Source organism: Crocodylus porosus, unplaced genomic scaffold (assembly GCF_001723895.1).
Source record: "Crocodylus porosus isolate Cpor-Errol unplaced genomic scaffold, CroPor_comp1, whole genome shotgun sequence".
Lineage (NCBI taxonomy): Eukaryota > Metazoa > Chordata > Crocodylia > Crocodylidae > Crocodylus > Crocodylus porosus.
Genome location: NW_017728909.1, coordinates 30,791,258 through 30,803,779, shown reverse-complemented (window position 1 = coordinate 30,803,779; position 12,522 = coordinate 30,791,258). Strand labels below are relative to the sequence as shown.

Here is a 12,522-nt window from a genome sequence, read left to right as displayed (position 1 = left end):
CATGGGCTATGCTGACAGACCACATCCCCATTGCACGGGTTACTCAGGTGGCATGCAGACCCCCACCACGTGGCCTGTGCAGGCAGCGTGCAGATTCCTGGGCCCTCCCATACTGTGCAGCAGACCAAGAGGCAGCTGCCAGGGTCCATAGGCTGCATGTTAACCATTCACAGGGCTAGTCAGACAGCCCTCACACAGACCATTTGTCTCTTGCCCATTGTTATTTTAGGAAAGTTGATTTACATGGTTGAATGCAGCTATAAAAAGAAAGCTGATAAAATTCCCATAGGCAAATCCTACATGCAACAAACATGCAGGTTTTTTAATGTTTGGAAGTGACATGAAGAAAAATTATCTTTCAAGGCTGCCCCATTTCCCCTCGATCCTCTCCAGCCAAAATCCCGATGGCCTTTATATTAGCAAATGGGAAGAAGACAGGGGTTTGTATTTGATACGTACAAGCCCAAAAAGACCCCCGCATATATTACCGATTTTATCCACTTCAGTGCTCTTTATAGGCAGAGAAGTGTAGAAGGATGTGGTGTAGAACAGGTTCATATCTATGAAGATTACTTCTCCTCCCAGGCTGAATGCAGGGTTGCTGTCATACGCCAAAAAAAATCATTCCGTCTCTCAAGCATTCTTTTAAAACAGGGCTGGCAACTGGCAGCCCCTGAGCCCCCACCTGGCTGTCACTCCTCTTATCGCTTCACTTGCAGCAGCAGCTGGGGTTTCTGGGTTCTCCATCCCTTCTCTACCCAGGAGGAAGCACAGAGCAGTCCACAGTGCTGAGGGAGCCCACCCCATAGTAAGCTGAGGGTGGGATGGGGAGCTACAGAGGGAGGCCACCCATGTGTTTCGTACAGCACCGGGGGATGAGGGGAGGAGGGTCGCCCACGTGGCATGCAGCCTGGGGACCTGTGGCTTCCACTGGTGTGGCCATCACTGATGCTGTCTACACAGTGCGGGGCCCCCAGCTACTTAGAAGTAAACAGCCAAGTTTTAAAACACTCCTTTTTAAAAAGTCCTGAACATCCAAGTAGGAGAGCTACAAGGTCAACTCAGTTGGCATATGTTTTAAGGAGGCCTTTAATGTTTTTGTTTTTCATTTTCAGTAATGAACAAAATTGAAGGATAGAATAAAAGATATTACTTACAAAAGTCCTTGCCTCTTTCGTATTTCCTGGACTACCATCACTACAACATGACTCCTAAATGCTCCTAAAATATTAAATAACCTCAAATAGTTTTCCATATGAAATGGATGCTGATATGAACCCATTTATATGGTATTTCACCATGTAGTATTTGTTTAATACACCTACCATCATAACGGACCAGATGAAAAAAAACAAATAAACAGGTTTTCTTTTATAGACAAAATTACCAGTAGCTTTATGTCCTGATAGCTGTTAAGTAATATGAGAGTTGTTATTTATCCTAGGGCTGGAGCCTATTAAAAGAAAAAAAAAATCTCAAAAGCGTCCACCAGCAAGGGACGCTATTACCCTCTCAGCAGGAGAGAAAGGTCTACAAAGCCAATTAGGCAACTTTATAACCAAAGACATTGATATTAAGACCTTCCCTACATGCAGTTTTTTTAACTAAAGGTATCTATTTTTGTTAGGGTTATGTTTTAACCAAAATAATTACACCAGAATACTCCCAATGCAGATGCAATGATACTAGTCAAAAAGTTCCTTTATATCAGTATTTTCTTTTCTATACAGTAATAAGCCATGAAGTTATAAACACTTTAATAAGTGTATCAACAGCTGTGGGATTTGCGTTGCTGTAAAAGTATAGTTTCATAGATTCATAAATTGTAGGGTCAGAAGAGACCACAAAGGATCATCATGTCCAACCCTCGGCCCCTGGCAGGAAAGAGGACTGAGGTCAGATAACCCCAGCCAGGTGAGCCTCCTCTTGAAGACCTCCAAATTAGGTGATAGCACCACCTCTCTTGGCAGCCCATTCCAGATCCTGGCCACCCTTACTGTAAATGTTTCTTCCTAATGTGTAACCTAACTCAGCTCTCCACTAGTTTGCATCCATTATTCCTAGTTACTCCTGGGGGTGCTCAGGTAAATAGTGCATCTCCAATTCCCTGTTGTCCTCCCTTGATAAACTTATATGCAGCTACTAGGTCTCCCCTCAGACATCTCTTGTGAAGGCTAAAGGGTTCCAGATCCCTCAACCTGCAAGAACCAAGGGTCTTTCATGGAGGCCACTAATCATGTGTGTGGCCCTCCTCTGGACCCTCTCCAGATTCTCCAAAACTGGACACAGTACTCCAACTGCAGCCTGACCAATGCCGCATAGAGGGGAAGTATCACCTCCCTCGATCTGTTGGTCATGCATCTGCTAATGCACGACAAGGTGCGATTGGCCTTGTTGATGGCATCATTACACTGCCAGGTCATGTTCATCTTGGAATCAACTATGACTCCAAGATCCCTCTCAGCCGCTGAACTGCTGAGGAGGTCATCCCCCAGCCTATAGGTGTGCTGGGGATTCCTCCTCCCAAGGTGGAGTACCTTGCATTTATCTTTGTTGAATTGCATCCTATTTTGTTCTGCCCATTGATCCAACCTGTCCAGATTGGCCTGTATCTGCTCCCTGCTCTCCAGTGTGTTAACTTTGCCCCATAACTTGGTATCATCTGCGAACCTGGAGAGGGTGCTTTCCACACCTTCATCCAAATCTCTGATGAAGATATTAAATAACACCCGTCCAAGGACTGAACCCTGCGGGACCACACTGCCTGCCTCCTTCCAGGCCGAAAACGACCCCCACACCACCAGTCTCTGGGTGCAGTCCCTAAGCCAGTTGGCTACCCACCTGACTGTGAGAGTCCACCCAGCAGCCTGCTAGCTTCCCTATGAGAATAGGTTGCAAAACTGTGTCAAAGGCCTTCTTAAAGTCCAAGTAGGTGACATCAGCCTCACCTCCTCTATCAAGGCAGTGTGTGACCTGGTCAGAAAAGGCTATAAGGTTTGTCAGGCAGGATCTACCTGCGACGAGCCTGTGCTTGTTTCCATTCAGTGTTGTTTCCCCTGCTGGGCCTTCACAAATGTGCTCTTTAATGATTTTTTCCAGTATTTTCCCAAGGATAGAGGTAAGACTGACTGGCCTAAAGTTACCTGGCTCATCCCTTCTCCCCTTCTTAAAAATGAGCACCACATTGGCCCTTTTCCAATCCTTAGGGACCTGGCCGGAGCACCATGAGTTCTCAAACAGCCATGCCAGAGGCTCAGCTATGACTCTGGCCAATTCCTTCAGCACCCATGAATGGAGGTCATCCAGGCTGTCTGACCTGTACCCAAGTTGAAGTGGTACAGCTCTTGTGTCTAGGTAAGGAAAGAAACTTTACCTAAGCAACTGGGAAAAGCTGAGAGAGGGTCACTTGATTTGCATGAACCTTCTCAAAGAAAGGAAGTACCTACCAGTTTGGACTATAGTTCAAGGAAGTACGTAAGTGCATTAAACTCCATTGAAATCAAACTGTTGCTTAAATAAATGTTTATATATTAGCACACATTTTAAGCACCGTGTTTCAGCATGGAGATGCTCTCATAAATTATGATCTAAGATAGGATATGAGGGCCTCATTCTATGCCGATCGCCAAAGCTATATCTGTCAGTAATTGGAAATGAATATTTTTTCCACATAGCGGTTCAACATTCAACATTCTTCCAGTTTGCACTGCTGCTTTATATTTCCAAAATTGGGTGGTCTCATTTGGCAGAGCTCCAGTATTAAAAAAGTTCTTTTGAATAACAACCTTCAGGAAGAAAGACCTTTGTGCTATACATACATGTATGGCTTGTAAAAGTAGCTTCCCAGCAACAGCAGCAATAGTAAGTAACTGGAATAGTTCTATTTTGGAAGCTGGTAACAAATACAAAGGGCTCCTTTGCTCTGAAAGTGGAAAATATTCCACTCAGAGTTAACCAAAAACAGAATAACTGGTGAACTACCTTCAAATAATCTAACACAACACATGAGTCTTCTAGGAACCTAGACTTCCTGGTATCTAACTACCAAGGATCCTAGAAATCAGTTTGCTATGGAAAAAATATGAAAAAATGCCAAATTTCCAGTTTTACAGAAAATCTTGAGTTTTTACATTTTGTGAAAAAATTAAAACATGCATTAACTATTAACTAAATTTTACTGAAAGTACCAGTGTCACTTATTCACTGTGTGCAACCTCCCCCTCTTGTGGCTGATTTTTCCATGCATTTTAAATTACATAGCTAAACACACTCCAATAAACTGCTTCCAGTGTATAGAGGTTACTCAATGGCATATAAGGGTTTATTTTTTAATCCATCTCAAATTTTACTTTGGCCTCCAGACATGATTAAAGTTATGAAAAGATACTGAAAACTTTAAAAAATCACCCCTAAAGACCATGTCACTGAGTTTGGCAAGGACAAATTTCACATTGATGGTAATGTGCTGTTCTATACTACATGCAGTGAGGCTGTAGATTACATTTGAAGGCAAACTATTGTAGAGCACAAGGAAAGTGCTAAACACCAACTGAATGAAAAGAAATGAAAACAAGAGGCTGAAGCAGCACAGCCATCAACAACAGTAAAGAAACAATGCACTGTGACTGGATCCTTCCAGTGTTTTACAACTGCCAAAGAACAGCGTGAAGCTGTCACTTCCGGTTTTGTTTGAAGGTGTGTAAAAGCAAACATTTCTCAGCATAAAATGATTTGCCTGTTATCAAATGATTTATCTGTTTCTTGTTTTTTTGAGCAAGCAAGTTAAAAGGGGCTGTGCCTTTCCCAAGTCAGATCAATTGTATTCCCATTACTTACCAATTCTTTTGAAGAGGAAAAATGGTGCCTTCTCAATGACCTGAAAGGAAACTCCATTGCTGTGATCACAAATAAAACAACTGACATCCAAAATGGACCAGTTTTCAACATTTTAGTTCAGGTGCTCAGAGTAGATCCTCCTAAGCATGCTGACATTGCCACACCACAGCTTGTACAAACAGCGAACCTTGGAAAATTTAATCACGCCACCGTTTCACAGACCTGGATTTCTTGTACGGTGGAGTTCAGCGTCCCACTTGATCAAATATCAGCATTTGTAACAGACAGTGTGAGCTACATGGTGTAGCAGGCTTACCTTTCAGAGCGTGGGTTGAGGCCCAGGCTTGAGTTCCTACTGTTTTGATTGGTGGAGCTCATCCACCAATCAGGAGGCAGCAAAGGAAATAAAGTCACAACCCTTTCCTGAGGCGAGGGAGAGAAGAGCTCCCCCAGACCTGATTGAAGGCTGCAAACTGTCAGGTCCAGAAGACTTCAGGGTCAGGGCCCTGGAGCGTATAAAAGGAGCTGCGTGCCCAGCACAAGAGAGATGCATCAGGGACAGAGAAGAGAGAAGAGTGGGGCTTAGAAGAGCTGAGGAGAGCTGCTCAGCAGGGCAAAGCAGTAGCCCAGGAAGAGCCCCTGAAGACTTCAATCAGCAGGGAGCGGTGGACGGCTCCAGCAGTCAGGCTCTCGGTATGCACCACGGCACACAGCACACATCCAGACCCTGGGAGCTGCGTGAGGTGGCTCGGGTCTGCAACCTCTGGCATGCAGCCAGAGATACGGTGCACGGAGCAGGATCTTTGGAGCTCCTTGGGTGGCTCAGGTCCACAACCCCTAGCATGAGGCTGGGAGCTTGGTGGAGGAGGTGCATCACGGTGGGTGAGAGACCCTGGGAGCTGTCCAAGATGGCCCCAGGACACCAGCTCAGTGCAGACGACACTGCCCAGAGGGTCCAGGAGCAGACCAAGCCCCAGTGCTGCACAAGGCTGTCCAGGCCTCCAACCCCTAGCACAAGGCAAAACACCCACTACACACAGCGGTGCATGTGGCCCTAAGCCAGGCCAGTGGCAGCGGAGTTAGGCAGCAGGAAAGCCCAGCAGGGAACAGACCTCCATCTAGAGGATGGGAGGCAACCCTCCGGGGCTGCGGAGTAGTAAGTTACCCTGGAGAGAGGGTCCCAAAAGGGGAGGGACCCCCCAGGGTTGCAAAGGGGCACCATGTGGGCCACTCCTGGGTGACAGCGGGGGGGAGCTTAGGAGTCTTTGGGGTCTCCCTCTCCTTTTCTTTCCCCCCATCTCCTTTCCTGTAGTGGTACCTTAGGAATGGGGCCCCTGCCCTGGAGGGCACCCAGGTAGTCTAAGGATTGCTGGTTATATTTATAAACTGTGCCTTATAATTTATGTAAGTTGAAGCAATAGTTTATATATTAATAAAATTATAAGGTTGCCTAATCAATATCCTTTGGTCTGTGTTGTTCTATCGTTCATCTGTATTTCTAAATAATAATTGGTTGTGTGTGTGTGTATATATATATATGGTATAGGGTTTATTGTTTTATAAATTTATATCTATATATAATTTATGTCCTTACCCTTTAATGGTTTTGTTGTAATAATAAATTTGTATATAGTTAAGTAATTGATTTACTGGGCCTGACTCTATAGGGGATGGAGGTGGCCTCTGGGCTGTTGTATTCCTCTGCAGCACACTGCTGTGCCAATAATTCCCTCAGTTGGAGAGGGGAGTACAAACCCGTGTACACCCAGGCTACAATAGTAAAGGCTTGGAATGATGTGCTTTTCAATCTGTTGTCAAATGGTGTACATAATCATTGCTATGCACATATAGTCACTCTGGCAGGAAATACTTGGTGAGATACCTTTAAGCAAGTAGATTAATTTGTCGCTTTGATGAAGTCACTTTTAGTAAAAAGCTCCAGCTTGTTGTACACCATTCTTGAGAACTGAGTGAACAAAGTCCCCTTCTTTGGAGATGTTTAAAAGGAGATTGGACAAACACCTGGCTGGGGTCATCTGACCCCAGCACTCTTTCCTGCCCAGGACAGGAGTGTTGGACTTGATGATCTAATAGGTCCCTTCCAACCCTAACAACTATGAAACTATGAAAGTGTTGATTCCCCAGTGCTTCCACCTGAACCAGCTGTGACCAAGTAAAATACATGGTTCAATTCTGTAAAGTACCATACACAGTACTGCCAGTTCTACCATGGGCTCATGGAGCATGAATGAATGGAACATGGGGCTATACCTGTTTTGCAGGCACTAGCCAGCCTGCTAACAGTAGAAAATGTGCACATTGACCTAAAATACATTGCAGAGAACTGCGGACACCTGGTGACAGTACTGGATGTTTTACAGTACCAAAAACACCAAATACACAAAGTGTACAGTGATGTCCTGGATTTAATTTCATGGTTGGAGCACCTTGCATCCTCACCTGACAATGTAAATGGATCTGCAGCTGCTCGAAGTGCTACTGAAAAACTGACACAGCAGAACCTAAAAAAATAAACAACCAGCAATTGATTTTCTCGGTGCTGTTCATGCAATCGATCCTAAACAAATAGGTGCTGTTTGTACAGATTATGAAACTGTGAAACCACAATTAAAGCTGTCTGATGAATGAAACATGAAATGACCAGTATATTTAAAGTTTGCCAAAGATGCATTTGGAGACATTGAGGATCCCATTCACTTCTGGATGGCTGTTGAAGATCATGTTCCCAACCTGGCAAAACACACAATGGTTCTCCTCCAACTGACTGTAAATTCCGCTGATGTGGAAAGAAGTTTCATCAAACTTTCGGTTCTTTTCTGTGCTCAGCGCCAACATCTGAAAGACAAAAATGTAGCTGGAATGCTGCAACTCTATTTTAACAACCAGGACTAACTCAGAAAGTGAGTAATGTTAATATAAAAGCAATTTTGCTTTATTTTTGTGCACTTAACGTTTTTTTTTGAAAATATAGAATACAGACATAGAAGTATTTGGTATCTGTAAGAAATACAAAAGGCAACTCTATAAATTTAGTTTTATTGTGATGATTGATCACAATGGTAGGCTTCAAACTCGCTTAAAAATGTAAATATATCAATAAAACGTTGTTCAGCTGATACCTATATCTATATAAATATAGATATCTAGATAGTGACATGGGAAACTAAAGTTCAGTATTTCATTTTAATCACAGAAAAACACAGATTTTTGTTTTTTTAACAGAGAATTTTGAGGTTTTTATCATGGAGAGCTAGGATCCCTGCTAATTACTTGGGCTCAACCATTCTCCACAACAAACCCACCTCAGTTTTTCTCTGCCAGTTCCAAGACTGTTCCAGCAACATATCTGTGGATGCTTCTTTGCTACAGAGGAACAGAACTAATCTAGTAACTCTTCTGAATCTAAGCAAAATGGTCTACTCAACCCCAAATGGACTCTTCTGTCATAAGAAAAATTGCAATAAGAACAGCCCACAAACTATAGTTGAACAGGCAGTATCAGCAGTTCCACAGATGCATTTTTCCTGAAGCTTAGTTTTCCTCTTGTGTATGCCTTTCACCCAATGCTAGCTTTAAAAATCAGGGTTTTAAAGAAGGGGTGGAAGGGGGAAGTGCACAGGAGGAAGAACACAAGGGACTGTGTGGATAAAGATGAAGTCCTGAATGAAAAGTCTAGACAAAGGAAACAAGATTTGTAAAAAGTGGGAAACCTTTCTTTGAGGCCCTATCCCCTCTGCCCTACACACACATGTGCACACCCACATGCGCATAATGGAGTTATATTACGATTTCCCTTTATGGAAGCTACATGAAATGTTTTTCATTTGACAGTCTCTACTTTTCATCCTATTGGCACAGGCTTGTGTTCTACTCTCCAGAGTGACATTTATTTTTTGGAAACATCCCTATCACAGGGTGGTAATAAATAATAAAGTCTGCTGCAGGAGATCCAGGATTAAGGACCTGCCAATAATGGAAGTGAGCAAGGATGCAGACATGGGACCCAAATCAAAATCCCAGGTCTAAACATCCCTAACTGAAGAGATGACAGGGGCCCAATGTGGGGAGACAAGGGTGGGGGAGGGAGTGGCAGGAGAAGGATCTAAACCAAAAACCAGGATTCAAATACTTCAGGGCTTGAGAGAACAGAGAAGCTGAAATGTGGTTCTAGGCTTGATGACTTGATCTCATCTCTGTGTGTACTTCAACTGGACCCATGACTGCACTCTGTGTACTAAGTGGGAACAGAGCTCTCTTCCACCGTTCTGCGTCTGCTTTGAGAATAAGAGAATTCATTGTTGCAGTCTCGATCACTAAATATTAAATACAGATTGAGCTAGTAAATTTTCAGGGTCTGATTTTGAGCAATATGGGAGGTATCTGAATCCAGCAGTGAGTGAGGCCTGAGGCTCTTGCAGTTAAACCTAAGCTGTACCTCTGCCTAGCATATATTTCCATATTCTGTACAAAACAATTCCTTCTCTACAATCTCCTTCCCTCTGAGGACAGGTTCTGGTAAGCCCCCTCCCCTCGGCCAAGGTTTCAGATTCCTTTATTTTCTTTCTCCCTGTTGATTTTGTTTGTTTTGGTCCGATTGTTTTGCCTTTTTCTTTGTCTTAGGGGAAGGGGGAGAGAGAGAGAGAGAGAGAGAGAGAGAATCAGAGATCAGCTAAGCTGCCATGCTCTTTCCATCACTGGTGAGTGATGGCATGTCTACCCTATCACCAAACTGATTGAAGAGTACAACTGAGAAGAATGTACCTCATTCACTTCTCTCCATGAATGCTAAAAGTCCACAATTAGGCAACATAGATATTTTGCAGCAGCCCTGGGTATATGCCAATCAATGTGTCTGAGACACAAAGCCTGAGTAGCTCATTGACACTCTAATGTGGCTCCACGGCCTAGTTTCCAGGATTTGGCATGCAGGGAGCAGGAGTGAGTGAGTGTGGCATGTTTCTCCCAAACTAAGCATGGGAGAAACAAGCTCAAACAGAGTAAACAAGCTCAAGCTGACTCAAGCAGTGTGGGAAATATCTAGAATTAAAATCAGTGATTTGGCAGACATCATAAAATTGCTGAGAACCCAAGGCCTCATCTTAATTCCATGTCAGTAGCAGAGGCTCATCCTGTTTCAGATGATATGTGAGAAAGAAAGAACAAATCTTAAGACCCAAATTCTGCCCAGTTGCACCTGTACAATGCCATTGTTCCTATTTTGGTCTTCATTTGCATATGGGGTCTACCAGGTCCAAATTCTGCATTCTATCTAGTCTGTTAACCACATGTTGGACTGCTGAAATTCTGAAGATACAAGATGTTCAAAGATTAAAGATAAAATATTCATCTTTGGTCTTAAAATAAACCCTTTAATACTTAAACTGAGGCATGCATGCGAAGTGGGACTTTTAACACAACTCAAAGCTTCAATATAAGAAGAGCTAAAGTAATTTAGGGTCATTTTTGTGCTTTTCTCTCCTGTTCTGGTGTCTCAAAAAATACTGGAATTATAGGCATGTACCCTAAAGTTCCCTATAGTCCACAGTGTTACATGGAAATTCACTGCACTACCATGCTTACTGATCCCAGCTCCAATCCAACACACTCCTTTTGTCAGAGTTTGTGATGGTGGCCTTCAGAAACAGCCTTAGAGTTAATTTCCATGGTGCCTGTACCAGAAAAATACAGGGCATGTAGGCCCCCTTAAAAGGAGCTAGCATGAAAGGGAGGATCTCAATCATTATTTTTGCAAAACATTAAGAGGGTTAAGTTGCAGAACTGGCATTTCCAGTGAATACTTGTAATTAGCTATGTTTCCACTGCTCATCTAACTAAATCTAATTTCTAATAATTCCCCCACTCTATAACTGTATATAATACAGACTGTAGTGGTTCCTAAGCTGTTTAACAGTGATATAGGACAGTGTTTGCTTGTATCTGGTTGACCAGAGTTTGGGAAAGAGGTGGCAAATGACATGAGCAGGTAAGTGTACATCAGGATATGTACAGACCTACAACTTGACCCTTTCCAAGAATGTCACTGATTGGGAACTGGTCCACAACTGTCCCAATTTAGAGGTGTCTGTACATGCACTGCCAAGGGTTCTAGTAGAACAAGTCACCTTTAGACAACACAATGACATCAAACTGCCACCATGCCCAAATCAGCCTGGGATGGCATGAACCTGATCAAGTGCAGGCAATATAGTTTGACACAGTAGAGTGCTGGCAGCATACACGAGTAGCCAGTTGCTATGCAGGAGTTGGGGCAAAGAAAGAAGGTTAAGGAGCAGTGCATGGTGGGATGGATGGAGACCCAACAAGAACTTATGACAAAAAGCTTGGTATCTGCACATAACACCAAGTTGGTTCGAGAAGGTCCATTTCAAAATAATACCCAGTTATCCAGATATACTTTTGAAACACTCCAAGAGATTTAACTGTTTGGAACAGTTCATTTTATATGCAGATTAGGCTCAGAGAAAAGTTGGAATACTCTGTTTACCTCAAAGTTGTTTGGTGGTAAGCAGGATGTAGTCAAATCTACTTCTCGTTATGGTGTTTCATATTTCACAGAGGAGTAAATGGACGGAGTAACGCTCGTCTGGGCAGATATTTCTTATGTGATAAGATGTCTCTGAGCTCTGTGATGAGCAGGGATCTGGGTTTTCTGTTTCCCATGGAAAAATGGAGAAATCCACGGATTCCATGTTTTTATTGGAGAAAACACAGATTTCTCTTTTTAGCAGAGAAATCCGTGGATTCTCCGCTTTTTTCAATCTTTCTTCCTCCTTGCAAAATTATATAGATGTCATTTTTTAAAAATCAGCTAAAATTTGATATATTCCATGTGTCAGGTATCCAGGTTATAGCCATATTGGTCTAGTGGCAAAAGCAATGAGGACTCATGGTAGAGGTGATACCTTGTATTAGACCATCTAGATTTTTACAAAAGAACCTCTTTAATTGCAAGCTTTTGGGCACAAACACCCTTCTTCAGGCATAGGAGAAAAGACTGTAAAAGTTCTCCTGGGTGGAAATGAAAACTCATATTTCATAGGCGAAGTGAAGGTGTGGTAAAACCTCCTGTTTGGAAAAGTTTATTTTATATGCAGATTAGGCTCAGAGAAAGGTTGAGTTTTGTTCAAGACTCAACAGACTTTCTATGAAAACTTAAAAACATAGGCCACCTTACCAGCAATACCTTCCTAGGGTGCGTCCACACATGCAAGCATGTGCACTTGCAGCAGCTCAAATAGAAGCGGTGCAAATTTAAACCAGGGCTTTTGCCTCAGCGCACATACTCGGATATGCACTTTGTTGTGGAGCAAACTGTGCCTACTGGGTTCTTTTCGGATGTGCAGGGGGAGCTAGAGCTGTGCTGTCCCCAGCAGTATAAAAAGCTGCCCTGTCCTGGCCCCAGCAATATAAAAAGCCACCCTGGCAAGTAGCTCAGGGCTACTAGCTCTCAGGGGCTTCTGGGGCCCAGCCAATTGGTACCTGGGGACACTACCCCTTGTGCCAGCTGGACTGATGAAGCAGTGCTGAGTTCCCTGCACCCTCTACCCACTGCAGCAGTCTGGCAGTGGGGGCTGCTGCCTGGCTTTGACCTGCTGTGCACCTGCCAGATTCAGATGGGGACTGCACCGCCAGTAGAGGCAAGAA

General features: G+C 43.4%; 2 long non-coding RNA genes across 3 annotated transcripts in view; one reads left to right on the top strand and one right to left on the bottom strand.

Moving 5' to 3' along the window:
• Positions 1-7,244: 7,244 nt before the first annotated feature.
• Positions 7,245-12,522, bottom strand: part of LOC109307882 — a 10,815-nt gene continuing 5,537 nt past the window's right edge. Inside the window, exons 2-3 of one of the 2 annotated variants that reach the window (XR_002100388.1) lie at positions 10,052-10,526; positions 7,245-7,692 (exon numbers count right to left, since the gene is read on the bottom strand). This is a non-coding gene — a long non-coding RNA (uncharacterized LOC109307882). Of the gene's footprint in view, positions 7,693-10,051; positions 10,548-12,522 lie in introns of those variants that run through there. The other variant, XR_002100387.1, reaches the window with a different exon arrangement.
• The window catches only part of LOC109307883, a 24,512-nt gene continuing 23,628 nt past the window's right edge, over positions 11,639-12,522 (top strand). Inside the window, exon 1 of the long non-coding RNA XR_002100389.1 lies at positions 11,639-11,994. This is a non-coding gene — a long non-coding RNA (uncharacterized LOC109307883). The remainder of the gene's footprint in view (positions 11,995-12,522) is intronic.